The sequence below is a fragment of the Danio rerio genome, chromosome 4, assembly GCF_049306965.1.
Source record: "Danio rerio strain Tuebingen ecotype United States chromosome 4, GRCz12tu, whole genome shotgun sequence".
NCBI lineage: Eukaryota > Metazoa > Chordata > Actinopteri > Cypriniformes > Danionidae > Danio > Danio rerio.
The window spans coordinates 6,846,145-6,863,171 of record NC_133179.1 but is presented as its reverse complement, the minus strand read 5'-3'; the positions used below and the strand labels follow the sequence as shown (position 1 = coordinate 6,863,171).

General features: G+C 35.1%; 1 protein-coding gene across 23 annotated transcripts in view; it reads left to right on the top strand.

Annotated features, from left to right (window-relative positions):
* The window catches only part of mdfic (MyoD family inhibitor domain containing), a 348,344-nt gene that overhangs the window by 26,413 nt on the left and 304,904 nt on the right, over nt 1-17,027 (top strand). For 19 of the 23 annotated variants that reach the window (XM_073945437.1, XM_073945438.1, XM_073945434.1 and 16 more), the window contains exon 1: nt 16,687-16,932. The exons of 3 other annotated variants lie outside the window; for them this stretch is intronic. The gene's annotated coding sequence lies outside the window, so the exon portion shown is untranslated. 23 annotated transcript variants of the gene reach the window in all.

The window sequence follows — 17,027 nt, the reverse complement described above, 5'->3', positions numbered from 1 at the left end:
ACTATACTATGTATGTACTGTAAATACTATACAATGTACTGTAAACACTATACTATATTATACTATGTACTATAAATACTATACCATATTATATTATGTAATGTAAAGACTATACTATACTACACTATGTACTGTAAATACTAAACTATACTTTTTACTATAAATGTTATACTTTATTATATTATGTACTGTAAAGACTATACCATGCTATACTATAATATGCTATGCACTGCAAATAAATACAATACTATGTGCTATAAATACTATACTATACTATACTATACTATACTATACTATACTATACTATGTACTGTAAATACTATATTACCCTATACCATACTATGTACTGTACATACTATAATATGCTATACTATACTATACTATACTGTACTATACCATGCTATGCTACACTATGTACTGTTAATAATATTCTATATACTATACTATACTATACTATACTATGTGCTGTAAATACTATGCAGTGCTATACTATGTACTGTAAATCCTATATTACCCTATACCATACTATGTACTGTAAATACTATAATATGCTATACTATACTGTACTATACTATGCAATGCTATACAATGTACTGTAAATAATATTCTATATACTATACTATGTGCTGTAAATACTATACTATAATATAATATAATGTAATGTAATATAATATAATATAATATAATATAATATAATATAATATAATATAATATAATATAATATGTGCTGTAAATAATATAATATAATGTAATATAATATAATGTAATATAATATAATATAATATAATATAATATAATATAATATACTATGTGCTGTAAATAATATAATATAATATAATATAATATAATATAATATAATATAATATAATATAATGTAAAATAATATAATATAATATAATATAATATAATATAATATAATATAATATACTATGTGCTGTAAATACTATACTATACTATACTATACTATACTATACTATACTATACTACAATATGTGCTGTAAATACTATACTGTACTTTGTACTGTAAATACTATACTATGCTGTACTATGACTATGTAGATACTATAATATGACTTCTAAATAAATGTACTTCTCTTAAACGGAAAACCCAAATTATGTTTAACATAGTAAGGCATTTTTCACAGTATGTCCCAGAATAGTTTTTCTTCTGGAGAAAGTTTTATTTGTTATTTCAGAAAAAACAAACAATTTTTTTTTTTTAAACAATTTAACATCAATATTATTAGACCCTTAAGCAATGTTTTTTTTTTTCAATTGTCAACAGAACAAATCATCATTATACAATGACTTGCCTAATTACCAAAACTTGCCTAATTAACCTAGTTAAGCCCTTAAATGTCACTTTAATCTGAATACTAGTATCTTGAGAAATATCTAGTCAAATATTATGCACCGTCAACATGGGAAAGATAAAAGAAATCAGTTATTAGACATTAGTTATTAAAATTATTATGTTTAGAAACATGAGGGGGGTAATAATTCAAGACGGCTAATTATTCTGACTTCAGCTGTATGTTTTTCGAGTAGAATGTGAAGTGGAAATACTTTTTTTGAGTTTTTTGTAACATAAAGAGTTCAGGATCTCACAGCAGGACTTAGGCAAGTACTGCACACACAGAATCACAATGACGTCTGTCTGTCTATCTAACTATTTATCAGGAATTCTGAGAAAGTCTTTTAGTGAATCCCAATACCCTCCTTTAAACAGAACATAGAGAACAAAACACAAGAACAGAACGTGGCTTATCTAACACCCTCTTCTATTTTGTAAGACGACTGGCAGATTGTGAATTTCTGCAGGTTTTCTCAGCACACACGTACGTACAGCATCGGTTTCGGACTCCAGCTGTACCGCAGTCAAAGCCGTTCTTCACATTCTGAAGAGGAGAGGAAATTAAAAGAGCAATAAGATGAAAGACCCATCCTCCTCTTACCATGAAGCTCTGCTCTCAAGTGGGTGACTTGAGTTTGTTAAATAGCCCGTGCGACTTGATTTAAACTGTTTAATAATGGCGAATCGCACAGAAGAATTTGCTCTGACATGTCAGGCACAACATGCTGTGTTTACCGCACTATAAATACACTTCAAACTGCTTAACACGTCTATACTGAAACAGACAGCACCACGCCAACACAAACTATTAAAAATGATCTGGTATGTGGGATCCAGTGTTTTTAATTTATAACACAACATCAAGACTCATGTTGAAACGGTGACTCATAGCAAGAAGGTCACTGGTTCGAGTCCTGGTTGGGCCAGTTGGCATTTCTAAGTAGAGTTTGCATGTTGTGCCAGTGTTGGTGTGGTTTTTTTCCGGGTGCTCCGGTTTCCCTCACAGTCCAAAGACATGCGCTATAGGTGAATTGGATGAACTAAATTGTCCTTAGTGCATGGGTGTTGCCCAGTACTGACTTCCATAGTGGCAAAAACAAACACAGGTTGCACGTTTCTAACATTTTAGAAAAAGGAAGCTTAAGGAGGTTTGTGATTAGTCAAGGGACAATAAATGCCGACATCCTGTTTGATTTTTGGTGAACTATCCCTAAAGATCATTCCCTGTGAAGAATTTGTAAATTTCTTATGGTAAATATATCAAGTGTCGGGCACAACTTGCTATGTTTTCACTGTAAGTACACTTCAGATTTGCCTCACACATATAGCAGGCAGCTATACTGCAATCCACAGCACCACGCCAACACAGCTATTCTAAATGATCAGGTGATCACCTTAGTCTGAGCCGGATTTTAATTATTGTCAGTGCGGGATGCAGTGTTCACATGAGATTTTCTATTTCTCAAATCATTTGTATTGAACATGCAACAGGTCATTGGTTTGAGTGCCAATTTAGTGAAAACATATGCACACTTTAAAAAATGTAGACCATGTCAAAGCAGCTTAACATTGATCAAGATTTTTTTATGGAAACTATGAGAATCCAAGCGTCACGGTGGCGCATTGGGTAGCACGATCACCTCACAGCAAGAAGGTCATTGGTTCTAGCCCCGGCTTGGTCAGTTGCCATTTCTATGTGGAGTTTGCATGTTTTCCCTGTGTTCAAGTGCTCTGGTTTGCCCCACATGCACTAAAGGTGAATGGGGTAAACCAAATTGACCGTAGTGTATGTGTGTGAATGCAAGAGTGTATGGGTGATTCCCAGTGTTGAGTTGCGGCTGGAAGGGCATCCGCTGTGTAAAACATGTGCTGGATAAGTTGGTGGTTCATTCCACTGTGGAGACCCCTGATTAATAAATGGACTAAGCCGAAAAGAAAATAAATGAATGAACACAAAAGAAGATATTTTGAAGAATGTTAAAATCTGTAAACATTGACTTTCATAGTGGGGAAAAACAAACAAAGGTTGCACGTTCCTAACATTTTAGTAAAAGGAAACTTTAGGAGGTTTGTGACAAGTCAAAGGACAGTAAATGCTGACATCATGTTCAGTTTTTGGTGATTTTTTATTTTGTAAATGGAGTATATCAAATACAGTAAATCAAATGTCAGGCACATCATGCTGTGTTTATCGCGCTGTAAATACCCTTCACACTTCTAGCAGGCAGCTATACTGAAATCGACAGCACCACGCCAACACAAACTATTAAAAAAGATCAGGTGTTCACCTTTGTCTGGGCCGGATTTTAATTATTGTCAGTGCGGCACGCAGCGTTTGCCTCATCAACTGGATAAATATTTGACTCCCGTTCCATAAATTGGAAAGAGGGCTCAATTTAATGGCACGGCCTTGCCAAGCCAGGCTTCATGCATCTGGCCATGCGGTGTGGATTCTCTCCCGGCAGGTGAGCGAGGCTGCCACCGCATGTGGTAAATTAAAACTCAGATTTTCTTTTAAAAAGAATTGAATATTCCTGCACTTTCGTATTTTCAATATTTAATTACGACCTATGCCAGAGCCTAATCTTGGACTTAGGGAGAGCATTAAATTAATCAGAGTCGGTGGAAATGCTAGTGTTCTCCTGCCGTATTTCAATAATGCATGGAGAGGCTTCACTGTGGAGAGTGCGCGCGTGTGCGTGTGTCCCGACTGATCCGTGGTTACCCAGGGGTGGGTTAACAGGACTCGGGGGTATGTATGCTCAGCGTGAGGTGGCTTACTGCTGGACTGTGTGAATATGGGACGTCACGTATGGCTGGAATAAATACTGTCTGCCCCCTGCCTGTGAGCGACCCCGCTGATGTTTATGTTAAATCCATATCTGTGAGTCACAATAAACAACTGAGATTATCACATCAACAAACAAGCTCCTTAAAGATTATGATAATAATGTAAAGAGATGCATTGTACGTCAAAACACACGTTGTGTATTTACTTGAGATTTTCCATTGCACAAACAACTCGCACTGAACATGCAATAGTAAGGTCATGGGTTTGAGTATCAATTTAGCGAATGCATATATCTGGAGTTCAATGTATGTCATGCTTACAAATGATTTTAGCTGACAAAAATGTGACTCAAACCACTAAAACAGTCTTAAGCAGTAGCCAAATATACACTGATCTGTACTGTATGAATCAAAATGATAGATTTTTCTTTCTTTTTGGCTAAATATTATTAGATTAGTACCCAGCAGGCACAGGACGTCACCATGATATCAGATTGATGTTGTACCCCAACATTGTGGGACTTTGTATTTTGTTTGGAAATGAAAATCAGGATGACATCAGAACCCAACGTCAGGCCGACTTCAATGTTCAATGTTGAACAGACGTTGCATTTTGGTTACTTTCCAATGCAACCTAAAACTGAAAAAAATATACAAGAGCATGCACAACACTTTAACTGGGTGCTCAGCCAAATAGCAAATCAAGAGTTCACACTTAACTGATGATCTATCAAAATTTTGTTTGGCTTGCTGTCCCGGAAGAGAGCCAGAGCTTGAGCTCGGTGGATCTCAGAACTCCCCGGCTGCAGTAGCTAAGGGAACTTGTGAGAAAAAGGGGGCTAGACAAATGCTTGATTGTTATGCATGATGTATATCTTTGGATGGTGGGGGGGAACCGGAGAACCCGGGGAAAACCTACGCGGACACGGGAAGAATATACATACTCTTTACAGAAACACCCACCTGCCTGGTGGAACCAGGGCGGGCAGTGTTCTTGCTGTAGGGCTAACAGTGCTAACCACTGCGCCGCCGTGCCGCCCAATCTATGGTAAAGGAGGAGAATGGGGAGGAAGGGGGTTTCTTCCAAAGGAAGGTAAAGTGAACTGAAGACTGTGGTTATTTATAGTGGCTTAGGGCTCATATGATTGGAAGATCATGATTAGCTAATACGAGACCGGCTGTGATAAATCGTAAGCACGTGATCCTCTCGAAATTAGTTTATAAATGAACTTGACAAAATGAAAAATATATATTCAAAAATGGCAGCAACACCAAAGCTCCAAACATGCCAATATATTAAATAAAAGGTTGATACAAGGTGTGGAAGGTATAAGGACGCGTTATTGTAGCCTTTTTAATTTAATAAATTGGCATGTTCGGAGCTTTGGTGTTGCCAAGCAATAAAATATCAACATCTATTGATGTAACATCTTGATGTTGTGTGGATGTTACCAATCTGTCATAATGACGCTGGATTTTGGTTGCCGTACCTGAGGAATAAATGTTAGTATTTGACATCAATTTGACGTTGGTTTAGGATTAGCTTTAGGTTTTGGTCACTTTCCAACACATCCTAAAATCAACAAAACATCAACATCATTTCACATCATTATTGGATCTCAAAATAACGTTGTCCTTAGATGCTGGCGACCTAAATCTAACCCAATATTAACGTCTTATGATGTTGTGTGTCTGCTATGGTAAGAAAAGATCATGTTCCATGAAGACGTTTTGTAAATTTCCTTCAATAAATTTATCAAAACTTAATTTTTGATTAGTAAAATGCTTTGATAAGCACTTCATGTGGACAACTTAACCCTTCAACTACCCCACCAAGAATTTTTTTTTTTTTACATTTCTTAACTCCTAACACAGCTAGTTAACACACTCAATGCATTTTTTACAACTGATCCCATAATTACTAAAACATCAGCCTCTACCAAATGGTTGATATGTTGGTTTATGGTAAAAGTACCAAACTTAATACATACAGTTGAAGTCAGAGTTATTAAACCCCCTGAATTATTTACCCCCTTGTTTATTTTTCCCCCCAATTTCTGTTTAATGGAGAGAAGATTTTTTATTCAACACATTTCTAAACATAATAGTTTTAGCAACTCATTTCTAATAACTGATTTATTTTATCATTGTCATGATGACTGTAAATAATATTTTACTAGATATTCTTAAGACACTTCTATACAGCTTAAAGTGACATTTAAAGGCTTAACTAGGCTAATTAGGTTAACTGGGCAAGTTAGGGTAACTAGGCAAGTTATTGTATAATGATGGTTTGTTCTGTAGTATATTGAAAAAAAGTATATATACCTTAAAGTGGCTAATAATATTGACCTTAAAATGGTTTAATATATATATTTTCATTGCAACTGTGTACTATGAAAAATCTGAAAATATGAAGTGTAAGACCAATTTATTTAAAACTATTCAAACTAAAACATTTTTTGAATACTGAATCACCTTTTTAAAGTATGCCATAACACATTTCACATTCTCATTTAACATGCTTATTTTTTTTTCTTGTAAACCAACAATGCTGTGTGTGTAAGCCATTATTTAAAATTTTCATTCTTTAAATTACTTTAGCGATCATCATTTTTAAAAAGTAAAAACATGGTCAACTGTTTGGTAGAGGGGCAATCAGAGTTAAAGGTGATTTTCTCAATATTAAGATTTTTTGAAGCCTTAAATTTCAGTTTTTCAAATAGGAGTATTTCATTCAAATATTCTCCAATCTTAACAAAAATAATGCATGCAATTTCAATTTTCTAAAATTGACACTTATGATTAGTTTAATCCTCCAGACAGGTTCACAAGTAATTGGGGGGTTGAACCTCCTGACAAATAGTTTTCATCCCCTTTTATTTATCCTGCAAAAAATGCATCATATGCCATTTATCAATATAAACATCACAGCAATTGTGAAAGATAGACCTGCACGTGTTCAATTTGTTTTAAAGAAACAGAGTGTTCCTATAAACATTTATAATATGTAGATTTCCTGTAGCTTAGACAGTGAATTGCACTAGCAACACTTAGGAAATGGCTTTGATTCTCAAGGAAATGCATAAACTTGCTAAAAAGGATGAGCTGCATTAAATTAAGATTGCTTTGGAATAAAGTATGTGATAAATGGAATAATGCATACTGATAAATACAGCAGAGTGAGAGCAGGAATGTGAAGAAAGTTGACTTATAGTCTTTCCATACCATGTTCCTTCCTTTTATTCAATATACATGAACACCCACGTCCTTAAAGGCAAACCTGCAGCACTGCGAGGGACTGGATAATTTGACATATATTTAAGGTTGTTAGTAAAATGTCAGCCGGGTCAGATTGGCTGCATATGGCTCAGCACTTTGATCACAACCTGTTAGCCATTTCGCAGCTGTTCTCATATACGTCTGCGCGGCTGCACGCTTTGGCAGACACCGGACCACGGCCTTTTATTCGAAAAAAAATATGTTATTAGTTACCTAACAACTCCCAGGCCCTGAGCAAACAAAATTCCTTTTATTTGAGAGATACATATTTATGAACTCGCAACATGTCAGCGCAGACATTTGCTACTGATTATACCTGCATATTTCAATGGTTGAGCAGTTCCTTCCAGATGTGCGTCAGCGTATATACAAGCCGGCCCGCTGTACTCTCTTTCTCTCTCTTGCCGTGCTATAAATGATGTTTGTTTTCCTTTCTATCAAAGCAATTACACATCGTTAATCATGAGGCCTGTTGTTTTAATGAGTTTATTTATCCGTGCCACCTTCGCGCTGCCCTGATAATGTCCCCTGACCTAGCAGGACTGAAACAACATCTCCCTGCTGATAAAACAGATGACAAGCGCCGTTAGCATGAGGATCATAAGGAAAAGAGTGTATGAATACCTCCAAAAAATAGTCCAAAATAACCTTAACGCCATTAATCATCCAGGTCGCTAGGGTTCGTCCAGTTTTCACGGTCCGCTTGAGAAGCAGGGGGGCTTTCTCTCCGCTTCAAAGCGGGACTTATTAAGTTCTTTTCATTCAGCCGAGACTTCTGCGAGCTTTCTTTGAAGATTTGATCAGTTACTGATGTGCATTGTGGCTGCGCCGTGGTTCAAAGTGACACCTTTCTTTTGCTGGCCATTAAAGTCGAGATGGGAAAAGAATCGGTAAGTCTCCCATTTTTATTCCAATCACAGAGCCCAAGAATAAGCTCATTAGTGCTAATTACAGGTTTCCTATTCCACCACATTTCCTTCTACCCATTTGGTGTGAAATTTTAATTCCATAACAAAAACCAAATGGTAAGAACACAGAGAGCCGAGTCGCACCGCTCCGCGAGGGGCCTCCTGCGCCTTTTTGTTAGCTACAGGTAACCCTCCCTGCCTGCCTGCCTGCTTGGAGCAATTTGTTCTCCTTGATGAATAACAGGCATAATTGAGTGGCACACTTTTCTCAGCAAAGCCAATCTAGAAGTTGAGGAAATCGCCAACTTCAAAGTGGGCACCTTACATGGAGCTCACACTAAACAGCGCAGCTGCTTCGGTAGGCGGATCGCATATCACTCCTCGTACTCGTAGGATCTCTGCGTATGCTGTTATTCATATGCTAATTACTTTGGAGGACCAGAGTTTTTCAAAGAATCATTTTTAAAGCGATAGTTCACCCAAACATGAACATTTACTCGCTATGTACTCACCCTTGGATGGCTTCATACCTGTTTGGGTTTCTTTCTTTAGTAAACACTTGAGAAGATACTTTGAAAACCGCTGAAAACCATTGACTACATAGTAGGAAAAACAAATGATATGGAAGACGGTGGTTTGATACCGAAGTGATAAACTCAAACAGGTTTGGATCAAGTGTATAATGAGATCATTTTCATTTTGGGGTTACTATCCCTTTAAGTGACTACTGGGTCATCCTACAGGTTCCTTAAAAATGTCACTGGTTTGTTTTTCTTCTCTCATTTTGCACTGAATGCATCTACGCCTGCTGTGATACCTTTAATATTTACTAAATCAAGGTATGTGGCTTTTTGTCACCAGTTGTTGTGTTGGAGACAGCCGGTTTTCCTGAAATAATGAAACGTTACTCACTATTTACTCGCCCTCAATTGGTTTCAAAACTGTGGTTAAATACTAAAGAAGATTTTTTGAAGACCATTGACATCCATAGTAGGAAAAACAAATGCTATGGAAGACAGTGGCTTGATACTAAAGAAATAAACTCAAACAGGTTAGGAACAAGTGTATAATGAGAGAATTTTCATTTTTGGATCAATATCCCTGTAAGTGACTAATGGGCCATCGAATAGCTTCCTTAAAAATGTCTCTGGTTTATTTTTCTCCTCTGAGTGCATCCACACCTGCTGTGATACAAGTGGAGGATGAGTAAATGATGACAGAATCTTCATTTTTGGGTGAACTATCCTATTAAGTGTCACCTTATAGCTTCCTTAAAAATGTCACTGGTTTGTTTTTCTTCTTTGACTGTTGCACTGAATGCATCCACGCCTGCTGTGATACCTCAGATATTTACTAAATCCCAGCATGTGGCTTTTTGTCTTTGATTGTTGTTGTGGAGACAGACGGTTTTCCTGGAATAATGAAATTTTACTCACTATTTCCTCGCCCTCAGATGGTTTCAAAGCTGTTTGGGTTTCTTTCTTCAGTTGAACACTTATATTATGAAGACAGCTGAAAACCATTGACTTCCATAGTATAAAAAACAAATGGAAGAAACCAAAGAAAGAAACTCAAACATGTTTGGAACAAGTGTGTAATGAGAATTTTCATTTTTGGGTTACTATCCCTTTAAGTTACTACTGGGTCATCGTTTAGCTTCCTTTAAAATGTCACTGTTTGTTTTTCTTCTCTGATTGTTGCACTGAATGCATCCACGCCTGCTGTGATACCTTTAATATTTACTAAATCACAGTGTGTGGCTTTTTGTCAGCGATTGTTGTTGTGGTGACAGCCGGTTTTCCTGAAATAATGAAAATGTACTTACTATTTCCTCGCCCTCAAATGATTTCAAAACTGTGGTTAAACACTAAAGAAGATATTTTGAAGACCATTGACAGCCATAGTAGGAAAAGCAAATGCTATGCAATGCTTTGGTTTGAAACTGAAGAAAGAAACTCAAACAGGTTTGGAACAAGTATATAATGAGAGAACTTTCAATTTTAGGTTACCTAAATATTTACTAAATCACGGTGTGTGGCTTTTTGTCTGTGATTGTTATTGTGGAGATGTTTTTCCTGAAAAAAATTAATTTACTTACTATGTACTTGCCCTCAAATGATTTCAAACCTGTTTGGGTTTCTTTCTGTAGTTCAGGAGTGTCCAACCCTGTTCCTGGAGAGCCACCTTCCAGCAGATTTCAGTTGCTACCCATATCAAACACACCTGAACCAATTAATTAGGACCTGAACACTACGTGATAATTACAGGCAGCTGTGTTTGATATGGGTTGCAACTGAAATCTGCAGGAAGGTGGCTCTCCAGGAACAGGGTTGGCCACCCCTGCTGTAGATGAATGCTAAAGAAGATATTTTGAAGGTAAAAACCTGTAACCATTGACATCCATAGTAGGAAAAAACAAATGATTTTAAACCGAAGAAAGAAAGTCACTGGTTTGAAACAAGTGGATGAATATAAACTTACAGAATTTTCATTTTTGGGTAAGCAATCCCTTTAAGTGACCTTTGGGCTATCATATAGCTTTCTTAAAAATTTCACTGTTTTGTTTTTTTCTCCGACTGTTGCACTGAATGCATCCACGCCTGCTGTGATACCTCAGATATTTAACAAATCACGACATGTGACTTTTTGTCAGTGATTGTTGTTGTGGAGACAGACGGTTTTCCTGAAATAATGAAAATTTACTCACTATTTCTTCGCCCTCAAATGATTCAAAACTGTTTGGGTTTCTTTCTTCAGCTGAACACGTAAGATGTAACCATTGACTTCCATAGTAGAAAAAACAAATGATATGGAAGACAGTGATTTGATACCGAAGAAATAAACTCAAACAGGTTAGGAACAAGTGTGTGATGACAGAAGTTTCATTTTTGGGTAAGCCATCTCTTTAAGTGACCATTGGGTCATCATCGTATAGCTTCCTTCAAAATTTCACTGGTTTATTTTTCTTCTTTGATTGTTGCGCTGAATGCATCCACGCCTGCTGTGATACCTCAAATATTTACTAAATCACGGTATGTGGCTTTTTGTCAGCGGTTGTTGTTGTGGTGACAGCCGGTTTTCCTGCATGCATGCACTGTGAACCCCAGCGTTCGGGTGGGATTACCCAGGGTGATTTGGCAGTGTTTCAGCAATCAGGCATGCTGCCACACAAACAGATGAAGTCAATAGAGACGTTTCCCCTATCCTCTGAAATGTGACTCTGACAGATGCTCTGCTGACACAACAGTGACACGACATGACGGCTTCACGCACTCTCTGTGACTTCAGTTCCTTACTCGGGCTCAGAAGCGCATGATTTAACACAAGATAAATGTTTGTCAGCGGCGTCACTGCGGAATACACAGGAAATCAGAGAGCCGCTGTCCCGTGTGAAAGGAACACAATGAAATATTCAAATGGGAATGGCTTTCTTTTTACATTTATCACAGGGTGTCCATGGAGTTTTTAAAATGTCTTGCATTTAAAAAAAATTAAGCCTTAAAAAGTCTTAAATTCTTTAAAATACTGTTGTAGGTCTAAAATCATTTTAAACAGGTCTTTATTGTCCTTATGAATAAGTAAAGCTAACACCCAATGACCAATAATCCATGTCAAAACTTTATATATATATATATATATATATATATATATATATATATATATATATATATATATATATATATAGATATATATATATATATATATATATATATATATATATATATATATATATATATATATATATATATATATATATATATATATATATATTTATTTATTTTATTTTATTATTATTTTTTTATTGCAAAGAGATACAAAAGCAGCTGTTAGACATTTTTACAGCAAATTCTCAAAATTAAATTCCCTAATTATGGAAAGAAAACTAAAGCAACACATCCCTTTACATGATCTTCCAGTAATACACTGATTCATTTAGCTGTATATGCAAATATTGTTCTATCATAAACCATAATTCATCTGAACTTTACTAGAACTTCTGTGTTAAGCGGCTTCAACACAATCTATGTTGTAAAAATGATATAGAAATAAACATGAATTGTTTTGAATTGTATACAAAACTTGTTATAGAAGTAACTGGGCCATTAGAAAAAAACAATCCTTATTGTTTAGCCCTACAAGTCTAAAATCTCATTCATAATGGTCCTAAAGGGTTTTAAAATCTTCAATTTGACTTGAAGAAACCTGCAGAAACCCTGTATTTAAGGAATATAACATTTATTGCCCTGGATATATGCTGAATTTTTTTATGCCAAAAGTTATAATGATATTAAAAGAATAGTTCACCCAAAAAAGAAAATTAATCCATAATGGATCTATAACTACATTCAATTTGATTGATCTTTATTTCTTTAGACAAGTCAAGGGACAATAAACGCTGACACAATTTTCAGTTTTGGATAAACTATCCCTACAGATCATTTCCCATCGAGATATTTTGTAAATTTTTACAATAAATATATCAGAACTTGATTTCTATTTAGCAATGTGCATTTCTAAATTGATTTTCTCAATATGTAAAAATGATGAACCCTCATATTTCTAATTTTCCCATTAGCTGTATATGCAAATATTGTTCTATCCTAAACCATTAATCATTTGGACTTTACTAGAACTTCTATTTTAAATAAATATAAATAATCATAAATTGAAATTAATTGAATTGTATTGAACCTAGAGGTAACTGAGCCATTAGAAATAAATCCTTAGTGTTTAGCCCTGCAAGTCTAAAATCTCATTCAAAATGTTCCTAAAGAGTTTTAAAGTCTTAGATTTGACTTGAAGAAATCCTATATTAAAGCAATATAACATTTGTGGCCCTGGATATATGAAGAATGGCATAGTTTTTATGCCAAAAGTCATTAGGATTTTCAAGGAATAGTTTGCCCAAAAAAGATAATTTACTCTAGAATAATGGATCTATAACTTCATTCAATTCGATTGATCTTTCAAGAGTTCACACTTAGCTGATAATCAATAAAGCTTATTTGGCATGCTGTCCCGGGAGAGAGCCCTGAGCTCGTAATATCCTCGAGCCCGGGGCTCCCTCCCGTTAGAAGGGCGAGAGGGGAGTTCGAGGTCAGGTAGGTCTCGAAAACTCCCCTGCTTGTCACCGTGAGAAGTGTGAACTGAGGTTGTATTGGGTGATAATTTGTTTTAGTCAATTTGGCTATGGTTCATGTTTTGGATGGTGGGAGGAAACCGGGGAACCCGGGGGAAACCCACGCGAACACGGGGAGATCATGCAAACTCCGCACAGAAACACCGGCCGGCCCGAAAAGTTGGACCGGCGGTGTTCTTGCTGTGAGGCAACAGTGCTAGCCACTGGGCCACCGTGTCGCCCATCAGGAAAGGAGGAGGATGAAGGGGTGGAAAGGGGGGAGCTTCAAGACGAAGATAACTGGAGTGATAAACTCAGGTTATTTATAATGCTTCCGTAATCATCTAATGGGGCTGATTACGGAGCTAATAAGGAGCCAGCCGTGTTGATTATAAGCACGTGATCCTCTCGAAATTAGTTTATGAATAAACCAACTTATTTCTTTGGCACTTTAAAAATGTAGATTGTGTCCAAGCAGCTTTGCATTGATGAAGATTTTTTTGATGAAAACTTTATAAGAATTTGTCTTTTTGGATACAATAGGTTTGTGACAAGTCAAGTGACAGTAAACACTGACACACATTTCAGTTTTGGATAAATTGTCCCTACGGATCAAGATATTTTGTAAGTTATCAAATATCAAAACTTCATTTCTGTTTAGCAATGTGCATTTCTAAACAGCTTAAATTGATTTTCTCAATATGCAAAAATGTTAAACCCTCATAGTTCTGATTTTCCAATTCGCTGTATATGCAAATACTGTTCTATCCTAAACCATAAGTCAATGAAAAGCTTGTTTATCGAGCTTTCAAATGATGTATAAATCTCACTTTCAGAAAAACTACTAATTTTGTGGTCACTTTTACCATTATTTACTTCTTTCAGAATCAGACTTCATCAAATCAGTCAATATGACTTTGATTTGGGGATAATTGTCATTAAATAACAGTTTAATTTACATCTGTACCTCACACAAAATGCTCCTAAGGCCTAAAACAGACAGAACTTTGATTTTCCGGCGAACTACTGCTTAAATATACTTGTAACTTCTTAAGTGATAACTTTGAAAGCAAGGTGGGTCAGCTTTAAGCCCTGCTGATGCAGAGTTTTAGCTTTAGTGCCAGGTCTCAAAGAGCATCAGTATCCGAGTAATTACTGTCTAAGGGGCGCAAAGGCCGAAAGTTATTACCAATCAGCGGGGTAATAGATTCAACACTTATAAATGGAGAATGCAGCATTTCTCTGCAGCGAGGAGGGTCTCCGCAAGATGGATTAGGTGGGGTTTGTGAGTTCAACATTGACACAGATTCATCGTAAATCATTATGCCACAGACCTGGAGTGATTTCTGTATTAGGAGCAGAAAATGGAGTTCACTCAGTCAATGAGGAGGGCATATTTCACATCAATCACTTCCATGCTCATAGGCTTTATCCACCAGCAAGGCCACCGCCAGAATGGACTGAATCAGATGAGGGCTCTTTGTGTATGTATGCGTGCAGATTTTAGACAACGCAGAGTTTAAAGGTTTTGAAGGCTGAGTAAGAACTGATGCAATCACAAGGGAAATTTGTTGTTCTCACTTTTATGGAAAACTCCTAAACTGAGGGTAAGTGCCTTCTTCAAGGGCACATGCAGTGATAAATTTAGGGATCATCCTTTGCAGAGTTTGACCCCTTAACTATGTGTGTGCTTCTATGAGTTTTTCAGATCTAGTTTTCTTCAATGGCATTGCATTGTATTTGCATTGCATTTCACAAGCCCATATAATAATAATAATAGTAATAATATTAATAATGATAATAATAATAATAATAATAATAATAATAATAATAATAATGATGATGATGATGATGATGATGATGATGATGACGATAGCATTAATATTAACGTTTACATTATTATTATTATTATTATTATTATTATTATTATTATTAATAATAATAATAATAATAATAATAATAATAATAATAATAGCATTCATATCAACATTGACATTAATATTAACAAATAATAATAATAATAATAATAATAATAATAGCATTCATATCAACATTGACATTAATATTAACAAATAATAATAATAATAATAATAATAATAACAATAATAATAATAACTCATTGACTTAATGTTTAAAACAACACAATGCATAATTTAAAAGTGGACCATATGTTATTGTATTTTCTAATACACTAAATATTAGATATAGGAATATAGTATAATAAATAATATTTGGTGAAATATCATCACAGATTTTCAGTCACAACAAATAAAACAAAAATGCTATTTAACCAAAATAATAAATAAATAAATAAATAGATTAATAAATAAATAAATATATAAATAAACATAAATAACGAACTAGAATAATAAATAAAAAAAATTAAAATACACAAATAAATAAAAACATATATTAATAAATAAATAGATTAGTAAGTAAATCTTGTGAATTTATTTTGCTATTAAAACAACAAAAACAACATTTATTTACATATATCTAAATTGTTGTCATGAATAAAGAATTAATTTCATAATTGTCTGAATTGTTAGAAATAGCTCATCTAGTAAGACCCAAAAGTAAATTTTAAAAAATATATTTATTATAATTGTGTTTACACACTGTTGAATAAATATCAGGCAAACACCCGGGATGATGACTTTTTAAGATCAAGCTTTTTTTTTCTTCTCTTTTATATTTATAGTTACATCAACATTTTGTTTATTTACTTGTTTCTTTGTTATAATTTTGTATTATTTACTTATTTTTAACTTAATATCAGGGAAATGCAGGGGATGGTGATTTTTTTAAAGATTAAAGTAAAAGCTTTATTATTTTTCCCCTCTCTTTTTCTCTTTAGTTAGGCTACATCACATTTTTTGTTTATTTGTTTGTTTGTTAAAATTTTGTATGGTTTACTTATTTTTTTAACCTAATATCAGGCAAATGCCGGGGATGATGACTTTTTAAGATCAAAGTTAAAGCTTCATGTATTTATTCTTTTCTCCTCTCTTATATTTATAGCTAAATCAAAATTTCAGACGCTTCAAACTTAAAACGAACTGTAAGAAGTGTGAAGTGAAAGTGAGTTCCTCCTTCAGATCGCTAGATAAACAAACCTGCATGTCTGCGAGACAGACACACAGACTGATTTGTAAACAGTCTCACTCCACGGTTCGCGTTCAGCTGGAACATCTGAATGCAGCTGGTTATGATCATCGGAATCCGGATGTGATGAAAATGTTTCAGCTCAAAGTTTCTCCAGCAGCAGCAGCTCGAGCGCGCGGGACTCTCACACAGAAAACTCCTTATTCAGCTTCTGTCTGACTGTGATTTTGGACTATTTTTGGGAGGGATCGCATTGTTTTTACGGACTTTTTGTCCCGAATAGGCAGCCGAGGTAACCTTTTTTCTAACGGGACGCCGTTTTGCCTGAATAAATGATGAGAAAGAACGCGTTTGGGAGTTGACATGTTTGAAAGGTAATCAGCAAACTTTTTAACGATCACTTACATGTTTGGCAAACAAATATCGTTGACCTAACAAGTTAATAAGACGTTTATGAGTGCGTTTGTGG